Below are 15,080 nucleotides of genomic sequence, written 5' to 3'. Positions count from 1 at the left end.
TTATTATCTCTACCTAGCATAAAAATTAAAATACTTTGCAACATTACGTTATTATACATTGCATATCTGACATAAAATACTTGCAAAAATTACTTAGCTAATTAATATTACGCATGACAACTCACATTATTTACTTTGCAAAACATTATAGAATACATAACAGATAATTGTGACCCTGTGTATTGTTCATTGGAATTAAAATAAAAAAAACGTGATTTCGTCAATCGCCGTTATTTGCGACTTCAGGCAACTGTCGCTAAGAGCTATTTTTGTTTCTCCGTTCAATTTCCCGATAAAATCGTCGACTTAGTTATTAACTAAGTTCTTCAGTTAGGTGGTATCAACAATACCACAATAGCCATGTTGCCGGAGTTTTTTGATAAAAGACTTGCTAGTTGGAATACAGAAAATATTTACCAAACACCTATTCACGATAATAAACCGGGGCACTATTGTGGGTTTTCGGTTGGTTTTATATTATATTAGGTACTCACCCTTCGTAACGTGTCTCCACGAAAAAACGTCACTTTCACACTAACCACCTTTCGTTTTAACTCTCGCGACGATAACTGAAATGTTGACGCGCGCCGGACAGATTCACGGACATACAACCACCCACCCACCCCGCGCCCCGGTTTCCGTCTGGACTGGTTCTGTCGTCCGAGTGAGTGCCAAAAATTAGCGTTCGTCTATTAAATGATTGTCGGATGATGATTATTGACGGACACTTTTATCGCACCCGATCACACTTTAGTTACTACCTACGTTTAGTATCGACGACGCATCGTTTCGATTATTGAAATTCGAATTGAATTTTTTTTTTTTCTAGTTTTCGACGTAGATTCGCGTGACACAAATATTATGAGCCTTTTTGGATCGATTTCGTGTGCATCACGCCATTTCTACGGGCGAACGTGAATGTGTGATGTTGACGTGATGGAAGCAACGTTTAGGCAATCCGCATTACGTATTACTATCAATTATATTTTAAACGAATGAAAACTTCAATTCAGAAGTGTGATAATCCCGATCCATTCAAGTTTTGTTAATTTTAGATTAAAAATGCGTGAGTATTGTACTATTGCTAACGATGCCAAAACATCGCATATTCAATGTAAAAAGAACAAGAGCAACGGGCCATTAAGTTAATTTAAAAATAACTCGTACCGGATAAGTCGAATACGTATCCAGGGAAAATTTATTAATTTTAAAATTGACCGGCGGAAACAGGTTCTCGCCTCCCACCACTTTTGTGTAGCGGCCGCCAAATCAATTTTGTTTTTATATAATTGATTCAAAAAATTGAAATTCACGCATAGTTATCTGTGCCTGAAGTGGGTCATTTTCATTGCATTGTTAGTAAGATCGAAACCATAGAAACCATACAAAACGCATACGACTATTTCTGTTTTTCATTTCACGCACTGTTTTTTATTAGTTACCTAGCAACATGGTCACTGCATTGAAACTTCAGAGTTCCTTCAAAAATTTGAATTTTTAATTTCAATTTTTTGAATCAATGATTTAATATAAAAATAACTATTGTGGAAAACAGCAAAAAATAAAATAATACCACTAATTGGCGGCTGGTCAGGATAGACCTAACGTTCGAAATTTAGAAAAATATTTTTTTTATTTTAATACTGTTACTTTTCTAATGAAGTGCGAAATAAGTTGTGCCCCATAGCTATCTTTTTTATTTTTCACTACGACAATTACAAAGTGTTGATATTCACAACTTTTCGTGAGCACTTCGATAGAAATGAACAAGAACGCAGGAAAATTCCACACCGAATATTAATATTCTGTCTTGGCCCATGTTTACTTTTATCTACCGCAAAACAAAATGTTCGGATTTGTCAGGGGTATTCTGATTTAAAAAAAGAAGAACATTTGACGAATATTTTAAGTCTCAAACGTTTGGAAAATAATGCAACAACAATTCATAGACTACAAAAAAGCCTATGATTCAGTACCACATTCATGGTTAATTAAAATTCTTAAAATTTATAAAATTAATATTAAATTAAATCACCTTCTTTATATGGATGACATAAAACTTAACAATAACTGAAAATCAATCAATATGTCGTGGTCATTACGAAAATTTAGAATATATAACTAAAGAAGGAGAAATCATTAAAAATTTAAATAAAGGAGAATTTTATAAATATTTAGGTATTAATCAATCAAATCAAATTAAATCTATTCTTTTGGTGTTATAAAATGGTCCAAAACTAATTTAAAGAATATAAATATTCAAACTAGAGTTCTCTTTACAAAATTTTGTAAACATCACCCCAAATCTGCTGTTGAAAGATTTAATTTACCACGCGAAAATGGTGGTAGGGGTTTTTCAAATCTAGAAATTCTACAACACAATCAAATTGCTTCACTAAAAAATTATTTTCTCAATAGAGCTCGTGATATGACACTATAGCAAATATAAAACAAAAGTCTTTACATGGGAGATATTTTAAAGAGCTGAGGGTTTTATATTTGCAATACAAGATCTTGCACCGTTTTGGCTCACAGCGAATATAAAAAACGTCATGATATATTCGCAAAAATTATACACATGAATTTAGCAGTTAAATTCAATTTATTAAAGGATACACAACCACATTACATTTATAAACCAGAAAGTTGTTTAGAAAATGACAATTACAAATTATATTTTGATCGCACAGTTTTAACTGACATTCACATTCAGCATAACAGACCAGACATTATTATTTTAAATAAACAACAAAAGCAAGCATATCTTTTAGATATAGCTGTTCCAAATTCACACAATATAACACAGACATATAATACAAAAATTAATAAATATATTATTATAATTTCAGCAACAGGAATAGTACCGCAATCTCTTTTTAAAAATTTAAAAATTTTGGACTTAGAGAACACATAAAACACAAAAAAGTCAAAATGTGGAGGCGAGACGCCGGTAATTATGTTGATAAGCACTGCACTACTGCCGCCGGGTGGAGGTGGGATACGAAAAGAAGATGCTCTCACTGCTCTCACTCACAATAAGTTCGGAAAAACCGAATTTTATTATCGTATTTAATTGACGTCACAGTTACTTTGGCGAAACAGGAGCTCGCTTTTCGAAGGCATGATGAAAAAGACAGACGAATCAATTTGATATATAAAACCTAACAGGAACGGCTGGTCCATGAGGTCATTTGGGTAATGACCCCCTAAAAAATAAAGGTTTTACCCAACACCAGCCGCGACTGCAATGTACACAAGACTATGACTGCTACATATTATGTTATTTCAACCAAATCAGAAGTACAATAATTTTGAAAAGTAAGTGCAATGTATACTTCTAAATCTATCTAAATTTATTAATATGTAATTTTTTTCAAAACTATCGATCTTTCTTTGAAACATTTTCAATTCACAATTCACTGTTGGAAGCGCTGTACTTTTTAGTATAAATACGTATACGAAAAATTAAAATAATAGTTGAATTAACACATCGTTAAATGTTACGAGGAACATAGTTTTTTGGATTACACAGCAAAATCTTGGAATTTCAGTCCGATATTACTCCATTGAGTCTTTGGACTCACAAATAAATACCTCGAAAAGCCGACAAACATCTGTCTAGAACTTTTCTAGTAACCAGAGGGTATCGTAAACGACCCGTGTTTAGACCTCTTTCGTGAAAGTGACCGACCGCCGGCGCCGCTCGATTTCGTCATAAATCTCAGCCGTACCCCCCACGATAATTGACAAGTCTGTCATACAGCCCTACCATTTAAAACCTTTATTCTCTTCGTTTTAAAAATAGTTTCGCATGGTTTTTCTCTCTTCTCGTTTTACAATGGTCCAGTGACTAATAAATGAGTGTTGTGTTATGAGTTTGTTCGAGCTCAAAAAAACGTGGTTCGAAATTGTTTAACGTTTAACGAATGGTAAGTTATTCTAGTTTTTATGTTGGTCTTAACGTGTTAGGGGCCAAGAATACAACATTGTCTGTCCATTATAACATAGAACTGATATGTTGAATTCAGATCTCTAATTATTTAAAAACCAAAAAAATAAAGCAGCAGTCAAAGTGGCATGTACGCGTAACCTAATATATATTTTTTTTACATTAAAAGATCGCCGTCTTCCTCGTCGCACTTACGACATTTGCATATGTTATCTTTGTTAAACTCACGGAAGGAATATAATGAACCGGTCACCCGTCCAAGTGCTGACCGCTGCCCGCGTGGCTTACCTTCGGTGATCGAACGACAACCTTTACCGTTTGACGAGTTTTTATTCTGCAATTGTTTACAATTAATCGACAAAAAAAATTGTTTTCTTAATTATCTAGTACTTAAAGCTATGAATCTACATTATACGGGTCTGTGCATGTTTCCGAATACCTGCACGAAAAACAAATCGGTTCGGTGGTTGCTATGGATTTCAAAAAAAAACAAAAAGTGTTGGGGGGCAACGGCACGCGGTGTTCCCAAGCGGTCACCCATCCAAGTACTGACCGCGCCCGACGTTGCTTAACTTCGGTGATCGGACGAGAACCGGTGCTTTTCAACGTGGTATGGCCGTTGCCGTGGTGTTTAGGTGTGATCGTTGGTGTAAAATATATTGCTTTTAACATTCCGATGCACGAATATGAACATCAAAACGCGATGCGTTTCGTTTCCGTATGCACTTACCCTCTGACGACCGACGTCGGACCGAACTAACGGGAAATCCCACAACAACCACCACGTCACGCTCTAACGACAAGAGAGACTACTAGACGGACTGGCGATCTCCCGCGTCGCACATTTTTCGACCGCCGGCGGCGGTGGAAAATCCAGAATTTCACCCCACCTACCGCGCTGCTTGCTCCGACGACGACGAGATTCCCACATTTGGATCGACCGAAATATGTAAGTAATATCAGGAAGTTCCGATTTTCGAGAGGAGACCTGTGTTTCTATTTACCTATCTATAATAATTATCGTTATAATCATCATATCATTATTATTATTATTAACATTATTATTTATTACCATTATTATTATTATTATTATTATTTATCGTCCCTCGGATTCGGCGATCTTCGAAAATCCAAGTTGGACCGTTAGACATTCGAACGCGGTGTGCGTGGCTGACGAGTTGTTATTTTTGGCGTTTTTTCTTCGATCTTCACCCCGACTTCGGACGACGCAGGTCGGACACGAAATTACGAAGAGAGAAAGACGGAAGAAAGGAAGAAAACCTGAAGATCCGTCGAAGAAAATATCGGAAAACTCGTAGGTGCGGCATCGGTCGGACGATGAAGACCGTCTCCTTTCGGATGATCCTCTCGACGGACTTTCGGCCGTCCCGAAGGGTCCGGACGGCAACGGGACCCGTCGTCGACTCGTCCCGTTTCAACTTCCGCCGAAAACGATCGACCTGAACGTCGGAGAGGCGGTTCGCGGCATCCTGTTGTCGGAATTGCCTCGGTTCGAACACCAGGTCCTTTCTGTGCTTCGACCGTTTCGGAAGCGTTTGGCGACGCGAAGATGTCGTAAAATCGAGAAGGTGGCGCGGTATTCCGGGAAGAGATGGACCAATATTTCGGCGAACGAAATATGGATTCCCGGAATCGACGCGTCTACCCCGCACCGCCGACGTAAACCGTCGGTCCCGAATCGAAACCGTGACGACCCGGATTTAGGGCTGGTGGTTGGAGGGGCGTGTACCTGATTCGAAACCCACCGACGTTCCGAGACGAACTTCGCTATCTCCAGGGAAACTTCGGAAACCGAGTTCGGCCAGCTTGATCACACGGTGGCGATGGTGATCGAGGAAAGAGGACGATGCCATCACGCGGGCAACGATTCCGAGGCCTGCAATTTCTTCGACGGCGGACGCGGTGCGCGTTCAGTCTTCCGTCCGCAGTGGCGACTATTTTATAAAGACTTAGAAAATTTTTTTGTTCAATTCTCGTTCACGAGGTGCTCGAAGTGTACGTGTGTGAGCAAGTGTTTTTTCAATAATTATTATTAACTTTTAACGTTTTAACGTGAAAGATGGCCGACGTCGAAAATCAAACAGCATCATCGGTCACCACCGGTTCCGCTGCCACCCCTCAATCCCACGCGAAGAAAGAGAAAAAAGCGAAAAATCCCAGGGCGAAACCGTCCCATCCTCCGACATCCGAGATGGTAAACAACGCCATCAAGGGACTCAAGGAACGCGGAGGATCGTCTCTTCAGGCCATCAAGAAGTTCGTCGCCGCAAATTACAAAGTCGACGCCGAAAAGGTCGCCCCTTTCATCAAGAAATATCTGAAAGGCGCCGTGGCGTCGGGATCTCTGGTTCAGACGAAAGGTAAGGGCGCGTCGGGTTCGTTCAAGCTCGCCTCGTCCACCTCCGGTGGTGTGCCAAAGTCGCCTCCGCCTCCGACAAGAGGAAACCCGCTTCGTCCGCCGCATCCAAGACGAAAAAATCATCCGCCAAACGTACCGCCGTCGCGACGACTTCCGACAAGGCTTCCTCGAAGACAGCCAAAAAACAAGCCTCCCCCAAAGCGAAGAAGACTGCTGCCGAAAAGAAGAGCGCCGTCGCTGCCTCCGCCGCCGCAGCGAAAGCCAAGAAATCGGCCGCCTCCTCGGCAGAAAAGAAAACTAGAGCCGCCCCGAAACCCCGATCGCCTTCCAAAGCGAAGAAATCTAACAAGGCTGGTCCGACTAAAAAACCCAAAGCACCCAAACCCAAGACAGCCAAAGCCATTCCTGTCAAGGTGAAAAAGGCCGCTTCGCCGAAGAGGAAAAAGTGAGAAACGTGGATGGATACTCGACTCATGTTCGTTCGGCTGTGCCTCGTTCCGACGTCATCATCGTACTACCGGCAACGGGGCACGCACAAATGGCCCTTTTCAGGGCCACACGATAATCTACGACGAAAAAAAGAAATAAAACTATCCTTACGGCGAAACCAAATAAAATAGATAGCATCAGCTGGCAGGTAGGTGATGACAGGATGCAATAAAATTTTACGAACGACCGCAACCCAACCCGAATCGAGAGGACCGACCGATTATTGACATTTTTATTTTATTCATTTCCGGTTGAAGGGCGATATATTTTTTTTTTTGCCTGTAAAGTTTGAGGTTCTGAAAAGAACCGATTTTTTTGTTATAAAATTCGTGTTTCGTGTTGTTCTTCCGAAACACGATGTGGAAAAATTTAAGCGCGTTCACCCCGAATACGTCTGGCAAGTTGGATGTCCTTTGGCATGATGGTTACACGTTTGGCGTGGATGGCGCACAAATTCGTGTCCTCGAACAGACCGACCAAGTAAGCTTCGCTCGCTTCCTGGAGGGCCATCACGGCGGAGCTTTGGAAGCGCAAATCGGTTTTGAAATCCTGAGCGATCTCCCTCACCAAACGTTGAAATGGAAGCTTGCGGATGAGCAACTCGGTACTTTTCTGGTAACGACGGATCTCACGCAGAGCCACGGTACCAGGTCTGTAACGGTGGGGCTTCTTGACGCCGCCAGTGGCGGGAGCGCTTTTCCTGGCCGCTTTGGTAGCCAGTTGTTTCCTGGGGGCTTTTCCTCCGGTGGACTTGCGTGCGGTCTGCTTGGTCCTGGCCATTTCGAATGAAACGAATGAAAAACAAAACTGACAATTATTAAAATCGACTCTGACGATCGTTAGACGTGCACGCGTCGAAAGGTAAACGGGTACTAAAAATTCCGCCATATTAAATTGTACTTTTATACGTGAACAAAGTCAACGGCTGACTTCGTCGATTGGTCGATGGTGAACCGTTGAATCTATATAAGGCTCCGTTAGTTGAAATTTTGCGGTAGTTGACTTCCTAGGGACGAGGTGTGCAGGTATTTTGTGTCAGTTGAAATAATCTGAAAAGATGACCGGTCGCGGTAAAGGAGGCAAAGGATTGGGAAAAGGAGGAGCGAAGCGTCATCGCAAAGTCCTGCGTGACAACATCCAGGGCATCACGAAACCCGCTATCAGAAGATTGGCTCGTCGTGGCGGCGTGAAACGTATTTCCGGTTTGATCTACGAAGAAACTCGCGGAGTCCTGAAAGTGTTCTTGGAAAATGTCATCCGAGATGCCGTCACCTACACGGAACACGCCAAACGTAAAACCGTGACAGCGATGGACGTCGTCTACGCTTTGAAACGTCAAGGACGCACCCTCTACGGTTTCGGAGGTTAATTTCCTGGCGCTCTTCACCGTTCGAGAAAACCAGAATAAAATACGAAATACAAAATCGGTTCTTTTCAGAACCACAAAATAAAAATAAGAGGAAAAAAAAGAAACATGATGTTCTTTCGAGAAACAACGGACAATTATTACTAACTGACTACCTGATAAATGTACCAAGATCGTAAACACCCCTTGCTTTCCTTTTGGCATTGCAGTCGTAAATGATAATAATACAAAAAGAAAAGATGCATCGGTCATTTTACGAAAAAAAAAAGCTATAGTGGCCCTGAGAAGGGCCGATATTTTGAGTTTTCGCCACGGAGATGGATCGATCGTTCGTTTAAGGTTTCTTCTCGGTTTTTTTGGGTAAAAGTACGGCCTGAATGTTGGGTAAGACACCGCCTTGGGCGATCGTAACTCCGGACAGGAGTTTGTTCAATTCCTCGTCGTTTCTGATGGCCAGCTGCAGATGACGCGGTATAATACGTGTCTTCTTGTTGTCACGGGCAGCGTTTCCTGCCAATTCTAGAACTTCGGCGGCTAAGTACTCCATGACGGCGGCCAAATAGACGGGAGCTCCTGCACCGACGCGTTCCGCGTAATTTCCTTTTCTGAGAAGACGATGTATCCTACCCACCGGAAACTGGAGACCGGCACGGCTCGAACGGGATTTCGCTTTTCCCTTCACTTTACCTCCTTTACCGCGACCTGACATTTTAAGTTCGTTCGTTAGACACCACGAGAAGTAATAAAACTGACGGACGGGACTCGTCGATTGTAAAAGCTGGTAGCTGTGCTTCGAATTTATAGCCTCCGTGATAGGAGAATAGGACGTGACGATTGGTGGGAGCCCGTTTTCAGGTGGGGTTCTGGTGAACACACTACCTATCAGAAAGGTGGTGGTGCAAAGTTAACGCACGCACACGAGTCAGAGCAGTTCGCGAGTTTGTTGAATCGAATTGAATTGAAAAATGCCGCCGAAGACAAGTGGTAAGGCAGCCAAGAAGGCCGGGAAAGCTCAGAAGAACATTTCCAAGAGCGACAAAAAAAAGAAGCGCAGGAGGAAGGAGAGCTATGCCATCTACATCTACAAGGTGTTGAAACAAGTCCATCCCGACACCGGTATCTCTAGTAAGGCTATGAGCATAATGAACAGTTTCGTGAACGACATCTTCGAACGTATCGCCGCTGAAGCTTCCCGTCTGGCACACTACAACAAACGTTCGACGATCACCAGCAGAGAAATTCAAACTGCCGTGCGTCTGTTGTTGCCCGGTGAGTTGGCCAAGCACGCCGTCTCCGAAGGTACCAAAGCCGTCACCAAGTACACCAGTTCGAAATAGATGTTTTTCGTTTTCGACACATTTATAAACGGTTCTTTTCAGAACCACAAAAACTCTCGAACAAAAAAGAAAAAGACGTGAAACAGCGATTTTTAATTAACTTTTATTATGTCATTATTATTATTATTAGGTTTCATGCATTATCGGTATTTTGCACCCATGCCTATCCAACTTGTAGTTATGTGGTTATTGTATTCGAAATAATTTAGTTGATTGAGGTTATGTTATGAATAAATTTCTATTTTGCCAGAATACAACTCTTCGGAAGAAGAAATCAAATAAACAATCGTACATCTGCTGAACAACCTAGTTGATGGTTGATGGATTTGCATTACCCAGCATATAGCCTAAATGTTCATCTTTAGTGAAATTAAAATTACTTAGCTTTTTTAAGAAAGAAAAAATTAGAACGAATTCTCATCGAAAAAACCGCGATTCCTACAAATGATACAGATGGTTTTGTAGTCGCGTATGTTATTGAATACAATGAGCCGACATTTTTCCGACTCTTTGTTTCATCGAAAACGTTGTTGACATTAGCAAGGAACGTTAAGGATTCCCTGAAACAGACAATTTCACTGTTTTGGAATAGCAGTATGTGCAAATGAGAGGACAGAAGACTTTGAAAAAAGGAGTGAACAAAACTGTACTTTAGTACAGAATGTTATGTTTATTTTAATTTCAATTGTTCCTGTTTTAATGAGATTTTTTATGTTCCTAAATCATTTTCTATTTTTTTTTTCATTAGAGAAGAGTTATTGTCGAGTTATTATCTCTACCTAGCATAAAAATTAAAATACTTTGCAACATTACGTTATTATACATTGCATATCTGACATAAAATACTTGCAAAAATTACTTAGCTAATTAATATTACGCATGACAACTCACATTATTTACTTTGCAAAACATTATAGAATACATAACAGATAATTGTGACCCTGTGTATTGTTCATTGGAATTAAAATAAAAAAAACGTGATTTCGTCAATCGCCGTTATTTGCGACTTCAGGCAACTGTCGCTAAGAGCTATTTTTGTTTCTCCGTTCAATTTCCCGATAAAATCGTCGACTTAGTTATTAACTAAGTTCTTCAGTTAGGTGGTATCAACAATACCACAATAGCCATGTTGCCGGAGTTTTTTGATAAAAGACTTGCTAGTTGGAATACAGAAAATATTTACCAAACACCTATTCACGATAATAAACCGGGGCACTATTGTGGGTTTTCGGTTGGTTTTATATTATATTAGGTACTCACCCTTCGTAACGTGTCTCCACGAAAAAACGTCACTTTCACACTAACCACCTTTCGTTTTAACTCTCGCGACGATAACTGAAATGTTGACGCGCGCCGGACAGATTCACGGACATACAACCACCCACCCACCCCGCGCCCCGGTTTCCGTCTGGACTGGTTCTGTCGTCCGAGTGAGTGCCAAAAATTAGCGTTCGTCTATTAAATGATTGTCGGATGATGATTATTGACGGACACTTTTATCGCACCCGATCACACTTTAGTTACTACCTACGTTTAGTATCGACGACGCATCGTTTCGATTATTGAAATTCGAATTGAATTTTTTTTTTTTCTAGTTTTCGACGTAGATTCGCGTGACACAAATATTATGAGCCTTTTTGGATCGATTTCGTGTGCATCACGCCATTTCTACGGGCGAACGTGAATGTGTGATGTTGACGTGATGGAAGCAACGTTTAGGCAATCCGCATTACGTATTACTATCAATTATATTTTAAACGAATGAAAACTTCAATTCAGAAGTGTGATAATCCCGATCCATTCAAGTTTTGTTAATTTTAGATTAAAAATGCGTGAGTATTGTACTATTGCTAACGATGCCAAAACATCGCATATTCAATGTAAAAAGAACAAGAGCAACGGGCCATTAAGTTAATTTAAAAATAACTCGTACCGGATAAGTCGAATACGTATCCAGGGAAAATTTATTAATTTTAAAATTGACCGGCGGAAACAGGTTCTCGCCTCCCACCACTTTTGTGTAGCGGCCGCCAAATCAATTTTGTTTTTATATAATTGATTCAAAAAATTGAAATTCACGCATAGTTATCTGTGCCTGAAGTGGGTCATTTTCATTGCATTGTTAGTAAGATCGAAACCATAGAAACCATACAAAACGCATACGACTATTTCTGTTTTTCATTTCACGCACTGTTTTTTATTAGTTACCTAGCAACATGGTCACTGCATTGAAACTTCAGAGTTCCTTCAAAAATTTGAATTTTTAATTTCAATTTTTTGAATCAATGATTTAATATAAAAATAACTATTGTGGAAAACAGCAAAAAATAAAATAATACCACTAATTGGCGGCTGGTCAGGATAGACCTAACGTTCGAAATTTAGAAAAATATTTTTTTTATTTTAATACTGTTACTTTTCTAATGAAGTGCGAAATAAGTTGTGCCCCATAGCTATCTTTTTTATTTTTCACTACGACAATTACAAAGTGTTGATATTCACAACTTTTCGTGAGCACTTCGATAGAAATGAACAAGAACGCAGGAAAATTCCACACCGAATATTAATATTCTGTCTTGGCCCATGTTTACTTTTATCTACCGCAAAACAAAATGTTCGGATTTGTCAGGGGTATTCTGATTTAAAAAAAGAAGAACATTTGACGAATATTTTAAGTCTCAAACGTTTGGAAAATAATGCAACAACAATTCATAGACTACAAAAAAGCCTATGATTCAGTACCACATTCATGGTTAATTAAAATTCTTAAAATTTATAAAATTAATATTAAATTAAATCACCTTCTTTATATGGATGACATAAAACTTAACAATAACTGAAAATCAATCAATATGTCGTGGTCATTACGAAAATTTAGAATATATAACTAAAGAAGGAGAAATCATTAAAAATTTAAATAAAGGAGAATTTTATAAATATTTAGGTATTAATCAATCAAATCAAATTAAATCTATTCTTTTGGTGTTATAAAATGGTCCAAAACTAATTTAAAGAATATAAATATTCAAACTAGAGTTCTCTTTACAAAATTTTGTAAACATCACCCCAAATCTGCTGTTGAAAGATTTAATTTACCACGCGAAAATGGTGGTAGGGGTTTTTCAAATCTAGAAATTCTACAACACAATCAAATTGCTTCACTAAAAAATTATTTTCTCAATAGAGCTCGTGATATGACACTATAGCAAATATAAAACAAAAGTCTTTACATGGGAGATATTTTAAAGAGCTGAGGGTTTTATATTTGCAATACAAGATCTTGCACCGTTTTGGCTCACAGCGAATATAAAAAACGTCATGATATATTCGCAAAAATTATACACATGAATTTAGCAGTTAAATTCAATTTATTAAAGGATACACAACCACATTACATTTATAAACCAGAAAGTTGTTTAGAAAATGACAATTACAAATTATATTTTGATCGCACAGTTTTAACTGACATTCACATTCAGCATAACAGACCAGACATTATTATTTTAAATAAACAACAAAAGCAAGCATATCTTTTAGATATAGCTGTTCCAAATTCACACAATATAACACAGACATATAATACAAAAATTAATAAATATATTATTATAATTTCAGCAACAGGAATAGTACCGCAATCTCTTTTTAAAAATTTAAAAATTTTGGACTTAGAGAACACATAAAACACAAAAAAGTCAAAATGTGGAGGCGAGACGCCGGTAATTATGTTGATAAGCACTGCACTACTGCCGCCGGGTGGAGGTGGGATACGAAAAGAAGATGCTCTCACTGCTCTCACTCACAATAAGTTCGGAAAAACCGAATTTTATTATCGTATTTAATTGACGTCACAGTTACTTTGGCGAAACAGGAGCTCGCTTTTCGAAGGCATGATGAAAAAGACAGACGAATCAATTTGATATATAAAACCTAACAGGAACGGCTGGTCCATGAGGTCATTTGGGTAATGACCCCCTAAAAAATAAAGGTTTTACCCAACACCAGCCGCGACTGCAATGTACACAAGACTATGACTGCTACATATTATGTTATTTCAACCAAATCAGAAGTACAATAATTTTGAAAAGTAAGTGCAATGTATACTTCTAAATCTATCTAAATTTATTAATATGTAATTTTTTTCAAAACTATCGATCTTTCTTTGAAACATTTTCAATTCACAATTCACTGTTGGAAGCGCTGTACTTTTTAGTATAAATACGTATACGAAAAATTAAAATAATAGTTGAATTAACACATCGTTAAATGTTACGAGGAACATAGTTTTTTGGATTACACAGCAAAATCTTGGAATTTCAGTCCGATATTACTCCATTGAGTCTTTGGACTCACAAATAAATACCTCGAAAAGCCGACAAACATCTGTCTAGAACTTTTCTAGTAACCAGAGGGTATCGTAAACGACCCGTGTTTAGACCTCTTTCGTGAAAGTGACCGACCGCCGGCGCCGCTCGATTTCGTCATAAATCTCAGCCGTACCCCCCACGATAATTGACAAGTCTGTCATACAGCCCTACCATTTAAAACCTTTATTCTCTTCGTTTTAAAAATAGTTTCGCATGGTTTTTCTCTCTTCTCGTTTTACAATGGTCCAGTGACTAATAAATGAGTGTTGTGTTATGAGTTTGTTCGAGCTCAAAAAAACGTGGTTCGAAATTGTTTAACGTTTAACGAATGGTAAGTTATTCTAGTTTTTATGTTGGTCTTAACGTGTTAGGGGCCAAGAATACAACATTGTCTGTCCATTATAACATAGAACTGATATGTTGAATTCAGATCTCTAATTATTTAAAAACCAAAAAAATAAAGCAGCAGTCAAAGTGGCATGTACGCGTAACCTAATATATATTTTTTTTACATTAAAAGATCGCCGTCTTCCTCGTCGCACTTACGACATTTGCATATGTTATCTTTGTTAAACTCACGGAAGGAATATAATGAACCGGTCACCCGTCCAAGTGCTGACCGCTGCCCGCGTGGCTTACCTTCGGTGATCGAACGACAACCTTTACCGTTTGACGAGTTTTTATTCTGCAATTGTTTACAATTAATCGACAAAAAAAATTGTTTTCTTAATTATCTAGTACTTAAAGCTATGAATCTACATTATACGGGTCTGTGCATGTTTCCGAATACCTGCACGAAAAACAAATCGGTTCGGTGGTTGCTATGGATTTCAAAAAAAAACAAAAAGTGTTGGGGGGCAACGGCACGCGGTGTTCCCAAGCGGTCACCCATCCAAGTACTGACCGCGCCCGACGTTGCTTAACTTCGGTGATCGGACGAGAACCGGTGCTTTTCAACGTGGTATGGCCGTTGCCGTGGTGTTTAGGTGTGATCGTTGGTGTAAAATATATTGCTTTTAACATTCCGATGCACGAATATGAACATCAAAACGCGATGCGTTTCGTTTCCGTATGCACTTACCCTCTGACGACCGACGTCGGACCGAACTAACGGGAAATCCCACAACAACCACCACGTCACGCTCTAACGACAAGAGAGACTACTAGACGGACTGGCGATCTCCCGCGTCGCACA

General features: G+C 39.2%; 2 non-coding genes across 2 annotated transcripts; both read right to left on the bottom strand.

Annotated features, from left to right (window-relative positions):
* Window positions 1–4,453: 4,453 nt before the first annotated feature.
* LOC138140819 (5S ribosomal RNA) lies at window positions 4,454–4,573 on the bottom strand. The gene has a single exon (XR_011162751.1). It is a non-coding gene; the product is annotated as a 5S ribosomal RNA (ribosomal RNA).
* Window positions 4,574–14,740: 10,167 nt separating this feature from the next.
* Window positions 14,741–14,860, bottom strand: LOC138140818 (5S ribosomal RNA). The gene has a single exon (XR_011162750.1). It is a non-coding gene; the product is annotated as a 5S ribosomal RNA (ribosomal RNA).
* Window positions 14,861–15,080: the final 220 nt, after the last annotated feature.

Source organism: Tenebrio molitor, unplaced genomic scaffold (genome assembly GCF_963966145.1).
Source record: "Tenebrio molitor unplaced genomic scaffold, icTenMoli1.1 SCAFFOLD_273, whole genome shotgun sequence".
In the NCBI taxonomy this organism is placed as follows: domain Eukaryota; kingdom Metazoa; phylum Arthropoda; class Insecta; order Coleoptera; family Tenebrionidae; genus Tenebrio; species Tenebrio molitor.
Note: the sequence above shows the minus strand (reverse complement) of the source record. Positions and strands in the feature narration are given on the sequence as shown.